The sequence below is a fragment of the Tursiops truncatus genome, chromosome 4 (genome assembly GCF_011762595.2).
Source record: "Tursiops truncatus isolate mTurTru1 chromosome 4, mTurTru1.mat.Y, whole genome shotgun sequence".
NCBI lineage: Eukaryota > Metazoa > Chordata > Mammalia > Artiodactyla > Delphinidae > Tursiops > Tursiops truncatus.
Genome location: NC_047037.1, coordinates 93,879,200 through 93,898,764, shown reverse-complemented (window position 1 = coordinate 93,898,764; position 19,565 = coordinate 93,879,200). Strand labels below are relative to the sequence as shown.

Below are 19,565 nucleotides of genomic sequence, written 5' to 3'. Positions count from 1 at the left end.
CTCCATAATGAGTGTAAGGCAAATGGTTTATTCAAAACATCCATTTACTTACTGGAAGTTGTCAAAGTCAAAAAGGCATTTTTTCTCTCCTTTTAAATAGAAAATGGGGTCTTTTACTTATAAGCTCAACTGCAGCAAAAGAACAAAGTGGGTTTAACATTTTACTTAAGATATTCAGGATTACCAGCTTTTAAAGAGATACAAATGGCTTGGAATCTGCTTTAACAAGTTTCTCTCATGCTAATAAAATTTTGATCTTCTTTAACAGGATCATAGCCAAAAATCCAAATTGTAAAACAATCCTCAGAAAAATTGGAACATAAAATGTTAGTTCAGTTTCGATATTATCAATATTTTCTTTATCATCTCAAATGTCATCAAATGGATTATGTGTATATCTCCAAGACCAAATGAATTGGTTTTATAGAATTTAACATGCTCAGGATGCTCATCATGTGCCTTCTAGCTTCATCTGCATTGTATTTTAAAATTATATCAGCTTTGTTATCTTGGTCATCTTGTAGACCAACCAATATGATGTCTGAGGTATTTATGCAAATTTTTTGCTCAATTTCCCTCTGAAGTGACATAAACTCTTTATGCCATCAAAATACATCACTTCTAATCATCCATTTCTCAACATTTTTATTATTTGAGCATATATTCTTGTTCATCCTCTTTGAACACCAGCTCTCTTTTTTCAGATTCATTCTCATTCTTACCCCTGCATCAGTTTTTACCTTCTTTATCTTTATTCTTGAACGTGGCAATAACTGCAGCCTCAAGGTATCTCTGACTCCTATTCAGGCAGCAGGGATTCTCCATCAGGCTCCAGGGACTACATTAGGACACAGCAGGTGGGGATAGCCAGGTCACCAAGCACTAGAGAGTCTCAAAACCCAGTTCTTCTGAGATCGGTTTGTGTCATTTTTTTTTCTTCTGCTTATATGGATTTGCTTTGCTATTTTTCCAGTTTTCTAAGGTGAAAATTTAGATCTTTCTTCTTTTCTAATATATGCATCAAGTGCTATAAATTTCCCTCTAAGTACTGCTTTCACTGCATCACACAAACTTTGGCAAGTTGTGTTTTCATTTTCATTTTGTTCAAAATAGTTTTTAGTTTCACTTGAGATTTCTTCTTTGATCCATATGTTATTTAGAAGTGTATTGTTAAATCTTCACATATTTGGGGATATTTCACTTATCTTTCTGTTACTGATTTCTAGTTTAATTCCATTGTGGTCTGAGAGCAGACATTGTAAGATTTCTATTCTTTAAGTTTGTTAAGGTATGCTTTATGGCCCAGAATGTAGTCTATCTTGGTAAATGTTCTATGTGAACTTGAAAAGAATATGTATTCTATTGTTGTTGGAAAAAGTAGTCTGTAGATGTCCATAATATTCAGTTGATTGATGGTGTTGTTGAGTTCACCTTACTGATTTTTTGCCTGCTGCATCTGTTCATTTCTGTAAAAAGGTGTTGAAGTTTCCAACTATGATAATGAATTCATGTATTTCTCCTTTCAGTTCTATTAGTGTTTGCCTTACTCAGTTTGATGCTCTGTTGCCTGGCACATACATGTTAAGAATTGTTATGTCTTCTTGGAGAATTGACTCCTTTATCATCATGTTATGCTCTTCTTTAACCCTGATAAATTTTCTTGCTTTGAAGTCTGCTTAGACTGAAATTAGTATAGGTACTCCTGTTTGCTTTTGATTAGTGTTATATGGTATGTTTTCCTCCATTCACTTACTTTTAATCTATCTCTGTCTGTATTTAAAGTTAGTTTCTTGTAGGCAACATACAATTGAGTCTTGCTTTTTTGCTCCACTCTGACAGTCTGTTTAATTGGCATATTTAGCCTATTGACTACAAAGTGATTATTGACATAGTTTGATTAATATTTACTATATTCCTTACTGTTTTCTATTTGTTTCCTTTGTTCTTTTTTTCTATTTTTGTTTTCCATGCTTTTTCTGCCTTTTGTGGTTTTAGTTAAGAATTTTACATGATTCCATTTCTGTCTTAGCTTTTATTTGTTATACTTCTGTTTTTTTTCTTTTTCTTTAAGCAGTTGCCCTGGAGTTCGCAATATACATACACAGGTCATCCAGATCCACTTCCAAATAACACTGCATCACATCGTAGGTAGTATAGCTTCTAATAACAAAATAATTCTAATTCATCCCTTTTGTGCTTTTTAAATTGCTGTCATTCATTTCACTTATCTGTAAGCATGCACAAACATATATAAATACATAAGATATATACATAAGCATACATTATCTATAAATTGTTGGTATTATTATTTTGAACAAACTGTTGGTTGTTAAATCAAGAATAAGAAAAATAGCAGATTTTACTTTACCTTCACTGACTACTTTTTCAATACTCTTCCTTACTTTATATAGATCTGAATTTCTGACCTATATTATTTTTCTTCTCTTTAAAGATCTTTTCTTTCCCAGCTTTACTGAGATATAATTTATATATAACACTGCATGAGATTAAGATGTACAATATGATGATTTGATATACATGGATAATGATTAGAAAATTATTACATAGACATGATTACCACAAAAGTTAGTTAACATATCCATCACATCTATCACTTCATAGAACTACTTTTTTTTTTTGGTGGTGAGAAATTTTAAGATTTACTCTCTTAGCAACTTTTAAGTATACAGTACAATATTGTTAAAACTACTCATCATGCTTTACGTTAGATCCTCAGAAGTTATTCATCTTATAATTGGAAGATGTACCCTTTGACAACTTTCACCTATTTCCCCAACCTTGCACACTTCCCTCCATCCCTGGCAACCAACAATCCACTCTGTTTCTATGTGGGGTTTTTTTTGTTGTTGTTTATATTCCACAAAAGGGTGAGATTACACAACATTTGTCTTTCTCTGTATGACTTATTTCATGTAACATAATATCCTCAAGTTTCATTCATGTTGTCACAAATTACAGGATTTCTTTCTGAAGGTTTTACAGTTTCAGGTTTTATGTATATCTTTAATCTATTTTGAGTTAATTTTTGTGAGATAGGAGTCCAGTTTTATTCTTTTACATGTTAATATTCAGTTTTTCCACTACCATTTGTTGAAGAGACATTTTCCTTTTGAACATGCTTGGTTTCCTTGTCAAGTAATAGTTGACCATATATGTGTGATCTTATTTCTGAGCTATCAGTTCTGTTTCATTGGTCTATGTGTCTGTTTTTATGACAGTATCATAGCTTTAAAGTGTAATTTGAAATCAGGAAGTATGACATCTGCAGCTTTGTTCTTTCTAAAGATTGCTTTGGCTATTTAAGGTCTTTTGTGGTTCCAAACTAATTTTAGGATTGTTTTTTCAGTTCTGTTTAAAATGCCATTGGAAATTTGATAGGGATTGTATTAAATCTATAGATGAGTTTGGGTAGTAGGTCCATGAGGTTTTAAAAAGATTAATTCTATGATCTATAACATGGGATATCTTTCCATTTATTTGTCTTATTCAATTTCTTTCATCAATGTCTTATAGTTTTCAAGGTACAGACCTTTCACCTCCTTGGTTAAATTTATTCCCAAGTATTTTGTTTTTTATTTTATTGTTAATGAGATTATTTAGTTCTTTTATAGATAATTTGTTGTTAATATATAAAAATGAAACTGATTTTCTTAAATTGAAGTGTAGTTGATTTACAATATTGTACTAGTTTCAGGTATAGAGCAAAGTGATTCAGATTCTTTTACTTTTTTTTTCAGAGTCTTTCCATTACAGGTTATTACATTGAATATTGTTCCATGTGCTATACAGTAAATCCTGGTTGTTTTTCTATTTTATATATAATAGTGTGTATCTGATAATCCCATATTCTTAATTTATCCATCCCCTGCATCCTGCTTTCTCCTTTGGTAACCATACATTTGTCTTCTATGTCTGTGAGTCTGTTTCTGTTTTGTAAATAAATTCCTTTTATCATTATATAGTGTCCTTCTCTGTCTTTATGGTCTTTGTCTTAAAGTCTATTTTGTCTGATATGAGTATTGCTACCCCCATTTTCTTGTCATTTTCATTTGCATGAAACATCTTTTTCCACCCCCCTCACTTTTAATCTATGTATCTCGCCTGAAAGTAAGTCTCTTGTAGCCAGAATATTGTAGGTTCTTGGGTTTTTTTTTTTAATCTAATTTTCCATTCCATGTCTTTTGATCAGAACATTTAGTCCACTGACATTTAAAGTAATTATTGATAACTATTTATTGCCATTTTAAACCTTGTTTTCCAGTTGATTTTGTATTTCTTCTTTGTTCCTTTCTTCTTTTATGTTTTTCCTTTTGTAGGTTGATGGTTTTCTTTTGTAGTATGCTTCAGTTCCTTTCTTTTTGGTTTTTGTGATTCTTACTCTATGTTTTTGTTTTGTAGTTACTCTGGTTTTCAAGTATGTTAACCCATAACTATACCTACTTGCTTTAGACCAATAGTCATATAAGTTCAAACATATTCTAAAAGATCTACTTTTTTTAACTCTCCTCCGCTACATTTTGTGATTTTTGATGTCCTATTTTACATCTTTATTTTTATCCTTTTGCTATTCATTGTTGTTATAATTGCCTTTACAAATGTTTTTGGTTGTTTTTTAATCTCTGTACTGGCTTAAGTGATCCTCAATCCTTTAATATATTTACCTTTCCTATTGTGTTTTCTCCTTTTCCTATTGATTCCTTTTTTCTATTTAGAGAATAACTTTCAATATTTCTTTCAGGTTAGGTTTAGTATTGCTGTATTCTTTTAGTTTTTGCTTTTCTGAGAAATTCTTAGTTTCTCCTTCTATTCTAAATAATTACCTTGCTGGGTTGATATCCTAGGTTTGTAGGTTTTTCCCTTTCAGGACTTTGACTATCTCATGCCACTCCCTTATGAACTACAAAGTTCTTGTAGAGAAATCAGCTGATTGCCTTATGAGGGTTCTCTCATAACTGACTCTGTTTTTTCTCTTGCTGTCTTTAGAATGCTCTGTTTAACTTTTGCCATTTTAATTATGATATGTCTTGGTGTGGGTCTGTTTGGGTTCATCTTGTTTGGGGCCCTCTGTGCTTTCTATAACTGGGTATCTGTCCTTCTTTAGGTTTGGGAAGTTTTCAGCCATAATTTCTTCAAATACATTTTCAATTCTCTTTCTCTTTCTTCTCCTTCTGAAACACCTATTATGCATAGGTTGGCATGCTTTATATTATTCCATAGATGTCATATGTTGCTTTCATTTTTTTTTTTTTTTTCATTTGTCTTTCTGTCTGATGTTCTGACTGGGTGACTTCCATTATTCTATCTTCCAGATCACTTACTTGCTGTTCTGCATTATTTAGTCTGCTATTCATTTCCTTTAGCTGGCTGGTTTTTATCTCAGCAATTGAGTTGTCTAATTTTGATTGGCTCCTCTTTATAGTTTCCTCTTAGAGTGATCTGTATTTCTATTGATAATCTTTCTTAATTCCTTTAGCATTTTTATTACCTCCTTTTCTTTTTTTTTTTTTTTTTTTTTTTTTTTTTTTTTTTTTTTTTTGCGGTATGCAGGCCTCTCACTGTTGTGGCCTCTCCCGTTGTGGAGCACAGGCTCCAGACGTGCAGGCTCAGCGGCCATGGCTCACTGGCCCAGCTGCTCCACGGCATGTGGGATCTTCCCAGACTGGGGCATGAACCCGTGTCCCCTGCATCGGCAGGCGGACTCTCAACCACTGCACCACCAGGGAAGCCCTATTACCTCCTTTTTAAACTCTGACTCTGATAGATTGGAGAGGTCTGTTTCATTATTCTTTTGGGGGATTTCTCTTGTTCTTTAAATTGAGAGTATTTCCTCTTCTTCATTTTGCTTACATTTCTCTGTCTCTATGAATTTAGGAGACAGTTATCTACTGTAGTCTTGTAGGGCTGTTTTTATGTGGAAGTATCCCTGTGTTGACTGTGTGAGTCCATTATTTTTGGTGCGAGAGATGTTTTTGGTACAGATGCTTGCCATGTCTTTCCTCAGAGTATGCTGGCCACTGATTGTCCCCTTGATTGGGGGTGTGTTTGGTGTTATGGTGACCATAGCCTGCACTGGATGTTGGGCAGGTCCTCATCTTTGCTCTTTGGCTGTCACAGCCTTGTTGCAGGGTAGGTTCTGCTCCCCAGTTGTGAGGTAGGCAGGACTGGAGCATTTACACTGGGAAAGGAGCTGCTTTGTATTCCTCCCCAGGGCTGTCCACCAGGAATGCGAGTCTGTGATGCTGCTCACCACCTGCTGTGTGTGCCAATAGTCTACTGATGCTAGACCGGCCGCGGGACATGTCCCTGCTGAGGAAGAGCTGATAATTGGCTCTGATGTCAGCCCTGCCTCCAGCCTGTGCATGGTCACAAAGCCTGCCCCTGCTAGAGCTGCACCCTGCCATGAGCATGCTGACAGCCGGGGGTGTTATGGCAGACCCACACCCCACCCTGTGTGCACTGATGATGGGTCTTCTATGGTGGACCTGTGCCCCATCTTGCACACTTTAACAGTGGTGGCCCAGACCACACTCCAGGTCCTTTGGGCTGTTGCTAAGCAGCTAAACTGTGTCCTCTCCCAGAGTCTGTGTGCTGAAACCCAAGTTTCAGCACCTGGCCACTGCAGGTACTAGCAGGCACAAGTTATGGGCTGGGAAATGTGGTGGTATGGTAGCTCTCGGTACCAGTCTCTGCCCTGATTGTTAGCAAGCCAGCACCTGTACATTTCTCTCGAGCAAAATCCAGGCCACTTCAGCTCCCTCTCTGCCTTGGTGGACCTCCTGGTCAGCAAAGGGGGTTCCCAGGGTGAGGGAATCTTTCCTCTTTCACAGCTCCCTCCCAGGGATGCAGGTCCCACCCCAATTCTTTAGGTGGGGATCTTTCTTTGGTTGTATAAGATATCTTTTGCCAGCTTTCAGTTAGTTTTCTGTGAGAATTATTTTCACATGTAGAAGTATTTTTGATGTGTTTGCTGAGGGAAGTGAGCTCCATGTCCTTCTATTCTGTCATCTTGATCTCTGCCCCCAGTGCAACAGATTTTTTTATGTTGATTTTTATTTCTGCAATTTTACTCAATGTGTTTAATAGTTTTAAGTTTTTGGTGGAATCTTTAGGATATTTTATATATAAAATCTTATTATCTGCAAAAAGAGACAATTTTACTTCTTCCATTCCAATTTATATCTATTTATTATTTACTTACTTATTATTTATTTTGACTTGTTGCTCTGGCTAGGGCTGCCAGTACTGTTAAATAGGATTAGTGAGAGTGGGCACACCCTTGTCCCTGATCTTAGGAGAACAGTTTTCAGCTTTTTACCATTGAGTATAATGTTGACAGTGGGCTTGTTATAAATGGCCTGTATTATATTGAGGTACAGTCCTTCTGTACTCAACTTATTGAGAATTTTTTCATGAAAGAGTATTGTCAAATGCTTTTTCTGCATCCATTGAGATAATAATATGATTTTATCTTTCATTCTTTTAATGTGATGTATCATATTGATTATGCATTTTGAACATTTGTAAATTCCAGTGATTAATCCCACTTGATTATGGTATATGATTCTTTTAGGGTCCTATCGAACTGAGTTCAGTAGTATTCTGTAGGGGGGGTTTTGATTAGTGATCCTTACTCATTATTTGCCTATTCAGATTTTTTATTTCTTCATGATTCAGTCTTGGTAAACTGTATATGTCTAGGGATATATCCATTTCTTCTACATTGTTCTGAAAGAACTTCTTTTTATGTTACTTGTAAGTCAGGTCTGCTGGCAACAAATTCCCTCAGTGTTTATTTGTAAGAAAATATTTATCCTTTACATTTGATGCAAAATTTTGTAATGTACACAATTCCAGTTTGGTGAAGTATTTTTCTCTGAACAGTTTAAATATTTCACTCTACTTTCTTCCTGCCTGCATGGTTTCTGAGGAGACATTGGATGTAATTCTTATCTTGTTCTTTTATATGTAAGGTGTTTTATTCCTCTGGCTTCTCTCAGGACTCTATCTTTGATTTTCTGTAGTTCGAAATAATATGCTTTGGTGTAGATTATTTATTTATTTGCATTTATCCTGCTTGGTATTCTCTGTTTCTTGAGTCTGTGATTTGGGGTCTGACATTGATTTAGGGTAAATTCTCAGTCATTATTTCAAATATTTCTTCCATTTCTTTCCCTCTTTCTTCCCTTTCTGGTCTTATCATTATGCATATGTTGCACCTTTTGCAGAGACCCTTGGATATGCTGTCGTCTTTTTCTTTCTTTTTTTTTTAATCTTTGTTTTCTTTGCTTTCCAGTGATTCTATTGATATATCTCTAGCTCAAAGATTCTTTCCTCAGCTGCACTCAGTCTACTAAAAAAGCCCATCAAGCATCTTCATTTCTGTTTCAGTATTTTTTTAATATTTAGCATTTCTTTCTGGTTCTTTCTTAGGATTTCCATCTCTCTGCTTTTATTGCCCATCTGTTTTGCATGCTGTCTAATTTATCCATCAGAACACTTAGCATATTAATCATAGTTGTTTTAAATTTCTGGTCTTATAATTCCAACATTCCTGCTATGTCCGGTTCTGATACTTGCTCTCTCTATTAAAATTGAGGTTTTTGCACTTTGGTGTGCCTTTTAACTTTTGTCTTGATAGCCAGACATGGTGTACTGAGTAAAAAGAACTGCTGTAACTAGGCCTTTAGAAATGTGGTGGTGAGATGTAAAGGGAGGGAAACCAATCTATAGACCTAATATTAGTTTTCAGTCTTTTAGTGAACCTATGCCTGTGGACTGTGAACTTCAAAAGAGTTTTTCAGTATTTTTTTTCTTCCCTCCTCGGATGGGATAGGTTGGTAGAGTAGGTTTGAGCTGGATGTTTCCCTTCCTCAGTAGAGTGAAGCTCTAATGATACCCCAACAAGTTAGGCACTGGTTAACTAGTTTTCCCTGAGGGAAGAACTGTTAAGAAGAACAGAGTGCTCTGGGGTATTTAAAATGGCTCCTTTTCCCCTTTCCCTGCCTGAAGCAGTTTTTTTTTTTTTCTGATATATACTATGGAAACTTGATCAGTTTCCTGGTGGTAAGTTTTACAATATCATGGGGGCCATCTATGAGTAGGTTCCCCTGGTAATTTTAACTCTCAGACTTGTTAACACTGAGACTCCAGCAATTCAACAATTACATTTATTTTTGTAAACATCTTTATTGGAGTATTATTGCTTTACAATAGTGTGTTAGTTTCTGCTTTATAACGAAGTGAATCATTTTATGGTTCCTTACTCCTGCGTTGCTGGTTCCCTGATGTTTCTGCTTCTGTGTCTCTGCTCCTCGCGTAAGCTGAGACTCCTTTTATTCATCTGTCTGTCTCTCCAATATTTGGGACATCAGTTTTCCTGTGTTCCACTCTCTTACAGATCCAAGGAGAGTTGTCGATTTTTTAGTCTGTTCAGCATTTTACTTATTGGTAGGATGGAGTGACAGCAGAAGCTCCTTACATGTGGAGCTGAAAATCCTAATTACCTGGATTGTTTTTTTACGTTTCTGATGCTGTCTTTTGAAGCATGAATGATTTTTAATTTTGATAAAGCCCAATTTACCTATTTTTTTCTTTTGTTGCTTAAGCTTTTGGTGTCATATCTAAGAAACTGTTGCCTGACTCATGATAATTGAGATTCAGTCTGGTGTTTTCTTCTATGAGTTTTATAATTTTAGCTCTTACATTTAAGTCTATAATCCATTTTAAATTAAGTTTTGTACATGCTATGGCATTGGTACACAACTTTATTCTTTTGTAAGAGGCTGCTCTAGAACAATTTTTTTTTGAATTTATAGTTATTTTCGCACATTTTCTTTAGGTTCTTACATGAGACAAACATACTTCCTTAGAAATAATCTTTTTATTCTGTTCCACAAACAAAAAGAAATTTTTAAAAAATGGGATGGGGAATCAAGTTTTGCCTTAGGTACTACATTAATCATATTATATCATCTGACTCTTCTGAACAGTGGATGTGTTCTGCTTTTTCTTAAAATAAGTGCTATAAGAACTGAAATATAGTTTGGGTTCTGTGGCATACTTTATTTATAAGTCAGTTAAACTTTAGTTAGATGTAGGCACAGGCTACCCCTGTGGAATTTGGCATGAAGCCACAACTACCAATAAGAATTAGTTTTTTCCACTTGTCTACTCTGTACATATATTTTATAAAGGGCCTTGTAAGAGTGGGTATGTATGGATAGTCAAAGGCAGGATTTAGGCATTTTTGGATTCCATAGCCCATAAGACATCTTTTTTCATCTAATTTCAGTTGTTGTGCCTATATGAAAAAAATATTTTAATAGAGATAAAGCAAGTATATATTAAAGGACTGTTACCAAAATATGAAGTACAATTATAGAAATAAACAATAAAGTAGATTACAATAGGCAGTACTTGTATATACAAATTGTAGGCTAAGAAAAAGGAAATATAGGTGTAAACAAGCTATGATAAGTATATTCCTCCAGAACACTCTGGTTGGTTCTCCATTTTGGGTACGATATAAACTACTACACAAATGTAATGTGGAATTTGAGAAAACATAGTCTTTTTGAGGAAAAACAGACCTACTTTTGATTTTCTTATGTATTTTGTATAATAAGCTTTTATCAAATATATGGTTTGCAAATATTTTCTCCCATTCCACAGTTGCCCTTTCATTTTGTTGTTTCCTTTCCTGTACAGAAGCTTTTTAGTTTGATATAGTCTCACTTTTCTGTTTTTGCCTTTGTTGCCTGTGCTTTTCATGTCATATCCAAGAAATCACTGCTAAGGTCAATATCACAAAGCATTTTACTTATGCTTTCTTCTAAGAGTTTTACAGTTTCAAATCTTAACAATTAAATCTTTAATCCATTTTGAGTTGATTTTTATACATGGCCTAAGATAAGGGTCCAATTTCATTCTTTTGTATGTTAATACCCAGTTTTCCAACACCATTTATGAAGAGACTATTCTTTCCTCATTTTGTGTTCTTGGCACCCTTGTCAAAGATCAGTGGACCATGTATGCCTGGGTTTATTTCTGGCATCTCTTTTTTGTCCTATTTGTCTATGTCTTTTTTTATGCTGGTACCACACTCTTTTGGTTACTGTAGTTTTATAGTATATTTTGAAATCAGGACATGAAATGCCTCTGGTTTTGCTCTTCTTGCTCAAAATAGCTTTGGCTAGTCAGGGTCTGTTTGTGGTTCCACAATAATTTAGGAGTACTTTTTCTATTACTGCAAAACTGCTATTGGGGTTTTGGTAGGAATTGCATTGAATCTATAGGTAGCTTTGGGTAGTATGGACATTTTAACAATATTAAGTCTTCCAGTCCATGAACATAAGTTATCTTTCCATTTATTTGTGTCTTCTATAATTTTTTCATCAGTGTTTTATGACTTTTAGCATACAAATCTTTCTTGGTTAAGTTTATATGTAAGAATTTTATTATTATTGATGCTCTCATAACTGTGATTGTTTTCTTGCTTTTCAGACAGTCTGTTGTTAGTGTATAGAAATGTAACTGATTTTTTTAATGTCGATTTTGTACCCTGAAACTTTGCTGAATTCGTTTGTTAGTTCTGATAGATTTTGTGTGTGTGTGTGTGGAGTCTTTAGGATTTTCTACATATTCTCTTTTCTCTTACTTTTTCTACTATCTCTAATCATCCATTAACTGTGGGCCTTCTAATTGTGAGTCTTTGACTCTGGGAAGTTTTCACCTATATACTTCTTTTTAGAACAAATCTGAGTCTTTTCACTTATTTTCAGCTCCTATATTGAACTTCCCAAGTTCTAACTTTAATCTTGACTCTCAATAAGTCTTTAGTCTGTGAAACTGATTATATTCACAGCATTTATCCATGATGTCCTACATGACTCTCAAATCCAGGTATCATTAATTGAACTCTTTACCTTCTCTTCTACTCTACTCTTTCCATTTTTCTTTTCTGTGTCTTACAATTGACAAGGCAACTATTCTATATTCTATACTCAAAATCAAGAATTCATCATAAGTTTCATATCATTTACTCCAATAGGTCCAATATGACCCAAACCCAGTCAATTTCAGTCTCAAAAATATCTCTTTGATCTTTCTCTTACATTCTGCTCCAACTGTTCACATCATAGTTCAAGTCATCATTACCTCATTTTTGCCTACTTCATAAGTGCAATAGCAACCTAGATAACTATCTTAAAACTATTTCATCATGTTACTATCCTGTTCTATTATTTGTGATGCTCCATTTTCAATGATGCTCCATTACCTATTGGATCAAGTCCAAAATTTTGTGCTTGTTTTATCCAAACTTATTCTCATTAACAAATATACCATTTTTACTCAAGCTGAGCTGAACTTCTCATTTGTTCTCTGGGTCAGTCTTTTTACTTTAAAATTGAGCGGGCTGGATTACACTGAATGATCTGTAAAGGTATCTTTTTCTATGGTCCCCATTTTACACACACACATAAAATTATTTTCATTACCTTTGTTAAGTAATTGTTAAAGGTGTAACACATATAGGCAGGAATAGGCCATATGCATTTAAGTAGAAATATGTCTTTTACAGGTATTCTGGCTTGTCTAACAGAAATATCTCTGGCTGTCTAACAGAAATATCTCTGTCTTCTGTGCAGCTGTGCATGATATCAATTTAATGTCCTCCAGTGAGGCCCTGTGTACTCTTCAACATACCACAAATGAGTTTGAATATCAGAGTTAATAAATTATTTGTATAGAATTATCATACAACATGTCTATGAGATTTGAATTCTAAGTGACATATAAATATATTTACTAACAAACAATATACTGTACCTACTGTTATTTTAAGAGCTCTATATACAGAACATGGTAATGCTAAAACTTAAAATTTCATAGAAACTTACTTTTATTAGCTCTTAGTCATGCAGAAACATTTATCCATTTTAGCTTTGTAAAGGTGGGGGGATATATTAGGAATAACTTGGATTCTAGAAGGAGGAGAATTTTCAAGTTTACTGCCCCAGACCTCAGTACAGTTAATGTCAGTCAAGATACCTACACAATGAAACCCTTATCTAATAACTGGAGCTCCAGGGATTCGAGCCATGTGAGCTGATATTCTCATCTTGTGTCCACTTCTGGATATAGGTTTATAGTCACCTGACTCACTACCACAGATTCTGCCCTCAGTTTTAATTGTGTACATGACTCTCTAAGCTTAAACTGACAAGCTTTCTGACTTTGGTAATTGCCATCCCCTTTATGTTTGTAATTCAACCAAGCCTGACCTATCCTACTGTTCATATTAAAATAAGGTATTGAATAGGTATTGAATGGCTTATTAAAAAGGATCTTACTACAAATAAATCACCTACTTTATACTTTTTCCTTTGTCCAGGTTTCATGTTTATACAAGTACTAGCATAAGAGCAACCTTGAATTTTATTTTCAACCACTTTTTTCCTAACAAATGAGGACTGGTCACATTGCTAATTTATTGCTCTCCTAATTAAAGTGATCTCCCTTCTCTTGGCCCATCCTAACCTTTGCAATCCTCTAAAGCCATTTAAAATCTATCAACTTCAATACATCTATCAACTTCCAAGTAACTTCAGTTCCTATTGACCTCCCTATCTTAACTGTCCAAAGCACTAAATTGGTCATATCATGAATGCTTACACTAGACTATATTCAATTTAGCACTATGTGTCATCTCATGCTATTCTTTTAGTTTGCTGCTAGAGGGAAAGGAAGTAATGGAGATAGTAAGTTTCTTGTGAAGAAAGATAAGTAAACAGATACTGCAGATTTTGACCATAAATGTTTTCCTTAACCTAGTACAATGAATGACTAAGAGACCCAGTTCATATTAGATATTGAATAAAAATGTGTGTCCTGTGAATAAATAATTCATAAACAAATGAAGAGATGACAATAACTGCCTATATCCCCAAATTTTATTTACTTCATCCTTGTGGCACAGGTTAAAATACATTTTATGTTCTCTTTCTCTCTGATTACTGTGAAAAGGTGAGTGATTTACCACTGATGTTTAAATATGGATTTTTATCTTAAAAAAAACATGGGTGATATCATATTGAATTTGTGATTCTTAATGTATTTAAAAACCTGCTGTTATAATCTGCAAAAAAAACCCCAAATCATGCTGTACATGTGAAACTAACACAATATTGTAAATCAACTATACTTTAGTTAAAAAACCTACTATGTCATCTGTAATCAGACATAAGAACAAGTAAATATTGACTTAACATTTCCTTTTAAAATAATCCACATGTGAATTTTTGTATTTTTCTGGACATTTAAACACAGAAACATTGTAAATACCAATGTGTATTTAACAGTTTCTTTATTCTGTGAATACTGTTAGAATTAGGAAAGCCATTTAAAAAAGTTCAGTGGTCCTGTTAGTAAGCTATGATCACAATCAGGTCTCATTTTGAAAACTGTTTCCATGGAAACATTGAGTATCATATTCATTAGAGTCTGATTCTAGTAAAGAAAATTTATTGAAAATTGTTTTTCAAATTTACTGAAAATTGTTTTCAAGAAGGAATTCTGATTGTCATTAATAGTTATCAGTAGACAAATCACCAGAGAAGATTGTGGTTTGGAATTAAGATTCGGGACTGCACAGAAAAGTTCAGCTGAACCTGACATATCTCATGAAAATGGGTAATGTATTCCAGTGTCTTAGGCAATTTTCTTTCCTGTAAAAACAATATTCTTTTCTATTCTTTACTCAGAAGGAGGTAATTGGTTTCAGTATTTATTTCTCTAGAAAGGTTAATAGAGAAATTCTCCAGGAGGACAATCTTCCAGTTCCTTGATAGATGTTTCCTTTTTAGTACTATCTCACTGCTTTCTACACAAAGCTGCAAATGTCGAGGTGGGCTTAAATCCCCACTGAGGAAGAAGAGACTGACCATTTCCAGGCAGCTTTATTAGGGTTATGGAGCCATCTTAGCCTTGCAAATTCTGGGCTGCTATCAACAGCACATATTTCTTGGAGGTTTTTGTGAGCTGGTACTGTGGCTGAACCTCTTAGTCATAATCTCAGTGCCCAATCTCCTCTTCACACTTAAAGATAAAACACAGCTTTCATGAAAAGTGATGTAACAAACTGAAAAAGTAGATTTCTAAGCCTCTCTTTAAGATGGGGTAGGCATGTGACTAATGCTTTGGCTCAAGTTACATGATCAAAAGTGATGCAACGGGACTTCCACCAAAGCTTCCTGAATTTGGGTTGATTCAACCAGCAAATTCCTTTTTGTCTGTGCCTAGTCCATCTTCCTCTACTTTCAATGAGAATATGATGGGACGGGATAGAACTTAATCTAAAGCAAATATGAGGACACTGTACAGAAATACACACATGCTATAGCTGGGAAGGAAAAGAGGAAGAAGGATGCTGGGACACTCTTGACATTGTAGAACCCCTGTACCACCCCTGATCTAAGACATCCTGACTTCATTTTACAGGGGGGAAAAATAAACATCAATATTTTAATCAACTGCGAATTTAGGTCTCTATTACTAGCACATAAACCTTTTTCACTGATTTTCATTCAATAAAATAAAATGTAGATTATAAATTCCATATGTTATTCCAAATTATTTTGCTTTCTGAAGTTTCTTTAGAGTATATTGTCGCCTGGCATATTCTTTATTTGATCAATAATGTTTGAACTGAATATCAGAAGAGGAATATCTCTATTCCTTTATATGATATTTACCAGAAATAAAATACATAGCATTAGAGAGAGAGAGAGAGAGGAGGCAGAGAAGGTAACGGGAGGAGATGGGGAGAGGAGAGAGAAATATTAGGTAAAAGAGGCTATGAAACCACCTCTACTAAACATTTAACATGGGAAAAAAAAAGTTGTTATCAGTTTCAGGAGACCAGGATTTTTGTATGGAGTTGTACTGTTACTTCCTCATTTCCCTCCTTTATAAAATGAGTTAAAGTAGATTATCTCAGAGTCAAGTTTAGGTCAAGAAACACAGTAGTTTTATTATTTATTTTCCTAGATAATATACTGTTTAGGTTTTCACATCTGAATATTTAGCTAAAGTGATAACAAACATTTTATTCCAGATAATGTCAGTAATATATTAATCTGTTGGTGACAGGCTACATTTCCTCTTCCAAGAAATGGGAAATTTAAGCCTTTTCAAAGGGCTTTTTATTATTGTTGTCTGCTTTTAAATGAGATAGGTACTTCTTCCAGCAGACAAATAAAATTTCCAGCAGTTAGAAAGATACTTCTTAAAGAAATTCCTCAAAATATTAAAAGATTCTCCACAAGAAAATATGTGTATATTACCTCCTTTTCTTTCTCCTTCAAATATTTTCATTTAACATTTATAGGAGAGGTTTTAATGCACACATTCTATATTAACTATTTCCTTCCTCAGTAGTTATAAATTCCTTATTAGTGGGCCACACTGTTATCTAAAATAAAAGTCACTATTCTGCCCTCCCACTACTTTGCAACTAGGTGTGTCCATGAGTCTAAATTCCACCAATAAAAATAAGCAGAAATTTAACGTGGCATTAAGGAAAGTTTCCTTGACAAAGGAAAAGCTCTTTCTCCTTTCTTGATGTAATGACACATCGTACCAACATGAGGTATAAGACACAAGCAGAAGATGGCAGAATAGAGAGATGAAAGCAAGTAGGACCAGACAGTATGGAGCACCCCCATCAACAAAGAGACACAGACCTCTGAATCTCTTTTAATGTGAGAGATTAACTAAACTGGAATCTTGTTTAAGCCCTTTACTAGAGCTTTCCTTCTTTCCTTTTCCCTTCCTTCCTCCCTTCCTTCCTTTCTTCCTTCCTTCCTTTTCTTTCTCTCTTCCTTTTCTTTCTCTCATCTCTCTCTCTCTCTCTCTTCCCTTCTTCCAAACTAATCCTACTGGACATAGTACCTATACACTTGTATCTATGGAGCACAGAATGTACAATGCATATTTCCTGGTTATCTGAGACAGAACTTTACATGTGAAAGTGAAGTTGTATCATTACCTCATGGATTGATTACAGATTTGTAACATGGTACCTTCTTTTTTAAAGAAAAATAGTTATTTTTAGTGAACTTGTTGGAGAGGCACATAAACATTTTAATAAATGTTTAACATTCTAAATTAAGATGTTCACAGAGACAGGAAAGATTATAAATCCATCAATAAATTATTACACTGAATCCATTCCTTTAAGCTCTTCAAAATTTTTAGAAATAGATTATTTAGGAGTTTTGTCTCCCTTAAGACTTTCTGAGCTTGAGATTTATAGAAACAGAAAACATTGCATATAGTAGCAAAAACCTAGGCATAATTTGTCCAAGGCAGAGTAAGAAAAATGCAAGGCAGTAAAATAACTCCCATTTTAGAACTTAAAGGTAATGATTTTGAAAAGCTTTGCACGTGGAGCAGGATTACCAAATTGGTTGAAGTTATATCCATCTAAAAAGTCCTGGATAATTTTTATCTTGAAATTAACCTTGGGAGGAAATTAGACCTAAAAATAATCTTTGAATGTGTGTCTGTATACATGTGAAGTTTTGTGTTCCATTTTCCATATAGTGATATGAATTAATATTCATGATGATGATGTCTAATTGTGTAAATTTAGGTATATGTTTCTTTAAAATATTGTTCAAGGTGTAGATTTTGTAATAATTTAGTAATTTTTAATGTCATTTTTAACATGTATGAACTTTACTGCATAGTCCATTAAAATGAGAATCATGCTTGTTGAGGACTATCAAACAGGTAGGCCCTATAAGTTATATATTTTAATTATGATTATTTTATATAATTCTGGACTCAAATATTTTGTTATTTGTTTAAGCTCTCAGAACCAAGAAGAGAAACAGGCAGGATTTAATCCATAGCCACACTCTTTCTACTCTATTGCAGTAACTTTATAGTTCCAATTTTGTTATCAATAAAAAGGATAACTGAGTGATTGATTTACAGAGAATACTGATGTCCATCACTTACATATCCCTGTTGCTGAAATGTTATTTTTTGAGCCTGTAAGTCAAATAGACAAGTCAGCAACACTGATGGGTAGAAACCTGTGCCCACTGCAGATGGAATAAACAATGACAAAAAAAAAAACCTCCCTAAGTGCTAAAATCAACCTTTAAAGTGGTGAACTTGCAAACCTAAAAATATAAAGTGATAGCAGTATTATCATAGACTACTTAGAACTTGAAATAATTCTAATTGTGAAGCCTACTGTTTGTTTTGACAGAGTTAGAGAGCTGATAATACCTTCTCACTAATCTATTTTTTTCTAAACAAATCTGTCCAAGAAATGCTTCCCAGTGAACCACATTTAACAACTAGAAAGGGAACTGTGTTGCCATACATTACTTATCTTCTGTTTATATTCCATAGTTTAGTGGCTTACAAACATTAGAGTACTCTAGAATTGCCTGAGGATATTTTTTAAACCATAGATCCCTGTACCCTACTCCCTCTGTTACAATAAGTGTGCTGTGTGACCCAGAGAGGTTTGTGTGTGTGTGTATTTAACAGATACACTTGGAGATTCTCTCAAAAATGGTCTAGGGAACACATTTTGAGAATTAATGAGTCAGTTTGCATGTTTATTCAATTTGTCTCATAGTATATAAGCATGAAATTACAAATCTAAATGAAATCAATGATTGTGGAATCCTCAATTTACCAATGAAGAAACAACTCAGTCGAATGTTAGAAACTCAGTTGAATGCATAGGATCTGAGATTTTCTCTACTTAGGAAGCTAACAAATTAGCCAGCCATAGTTTCATGGATGTTGGCAGAGCACATGAACTCCTGGGTCAGAGAAAATAGACTTTATTACTCACTCCATAGCAAGCAGCATGAGCTTCATGTTCATGCCAATTCTCCTTGTCCCCCCCTCCCCCAGATCTCACAGGGATAACGTGGAACACAAAGGTACACCGTGCACATGTAGGAAACCCCAACCTTTTATAAATGGCTGCACAAAAACCTGCCCAAACCTTGCCCTGATGTCAGGATATTTTGAATACCAAATAGACATGCTTTTTCTCTGGAGGGAGACAGTATTGTCCAAGGCTGTTTACAAACATCCTTGAAAAGTTACTATGAAACAAAGGCTTTCATTGTCTTAGCTTATAAAACATGCAGAAACAGGAGAGTCCAATGGAGAATTCTCCCAACCATGAGTTTTCCATTTTTAATTGAGTTTTTTTACAGGGCATAATCACAGGAATCTCACTATCCCATCTCATTCTCAATGTGACTTGTTTGTTTTTGCCTCTCCCCCAAAGATAGATATGAAGATTTCTCACCATCCCCTCACTAGGTTTCCTGAATATTACAGGAGAGTGTCCACACAGTGTAGTTCCACAAGGAAAAGACAAACCTTCAATTCTGACTTCTAATACTGCAAAGATACGGGAAAAAAACCCATAATATTTACATCTTCCCATTAAAGTCACCTAAATAGTGATATCCTGCCATGGGTATGTAACATTTTCAATGGAT

The 19,565-nt window shown here is 34.4% G+C and overlaps 1 pseudogene; it reads right to left on the bottom strand.

The window, feature by feature from the left end:
• Positions 1-235: 235 nt before the first annotated feature.
• On the bottom strand, positions 236-825 carry LOC101334158 (eukaryotic translation initiation factor 1A, X-chromosomal-like; annotated as a pseudogene).
• Between the last annotated feature and the right edge of the window lie 18,740 nt (positions 826-19,565).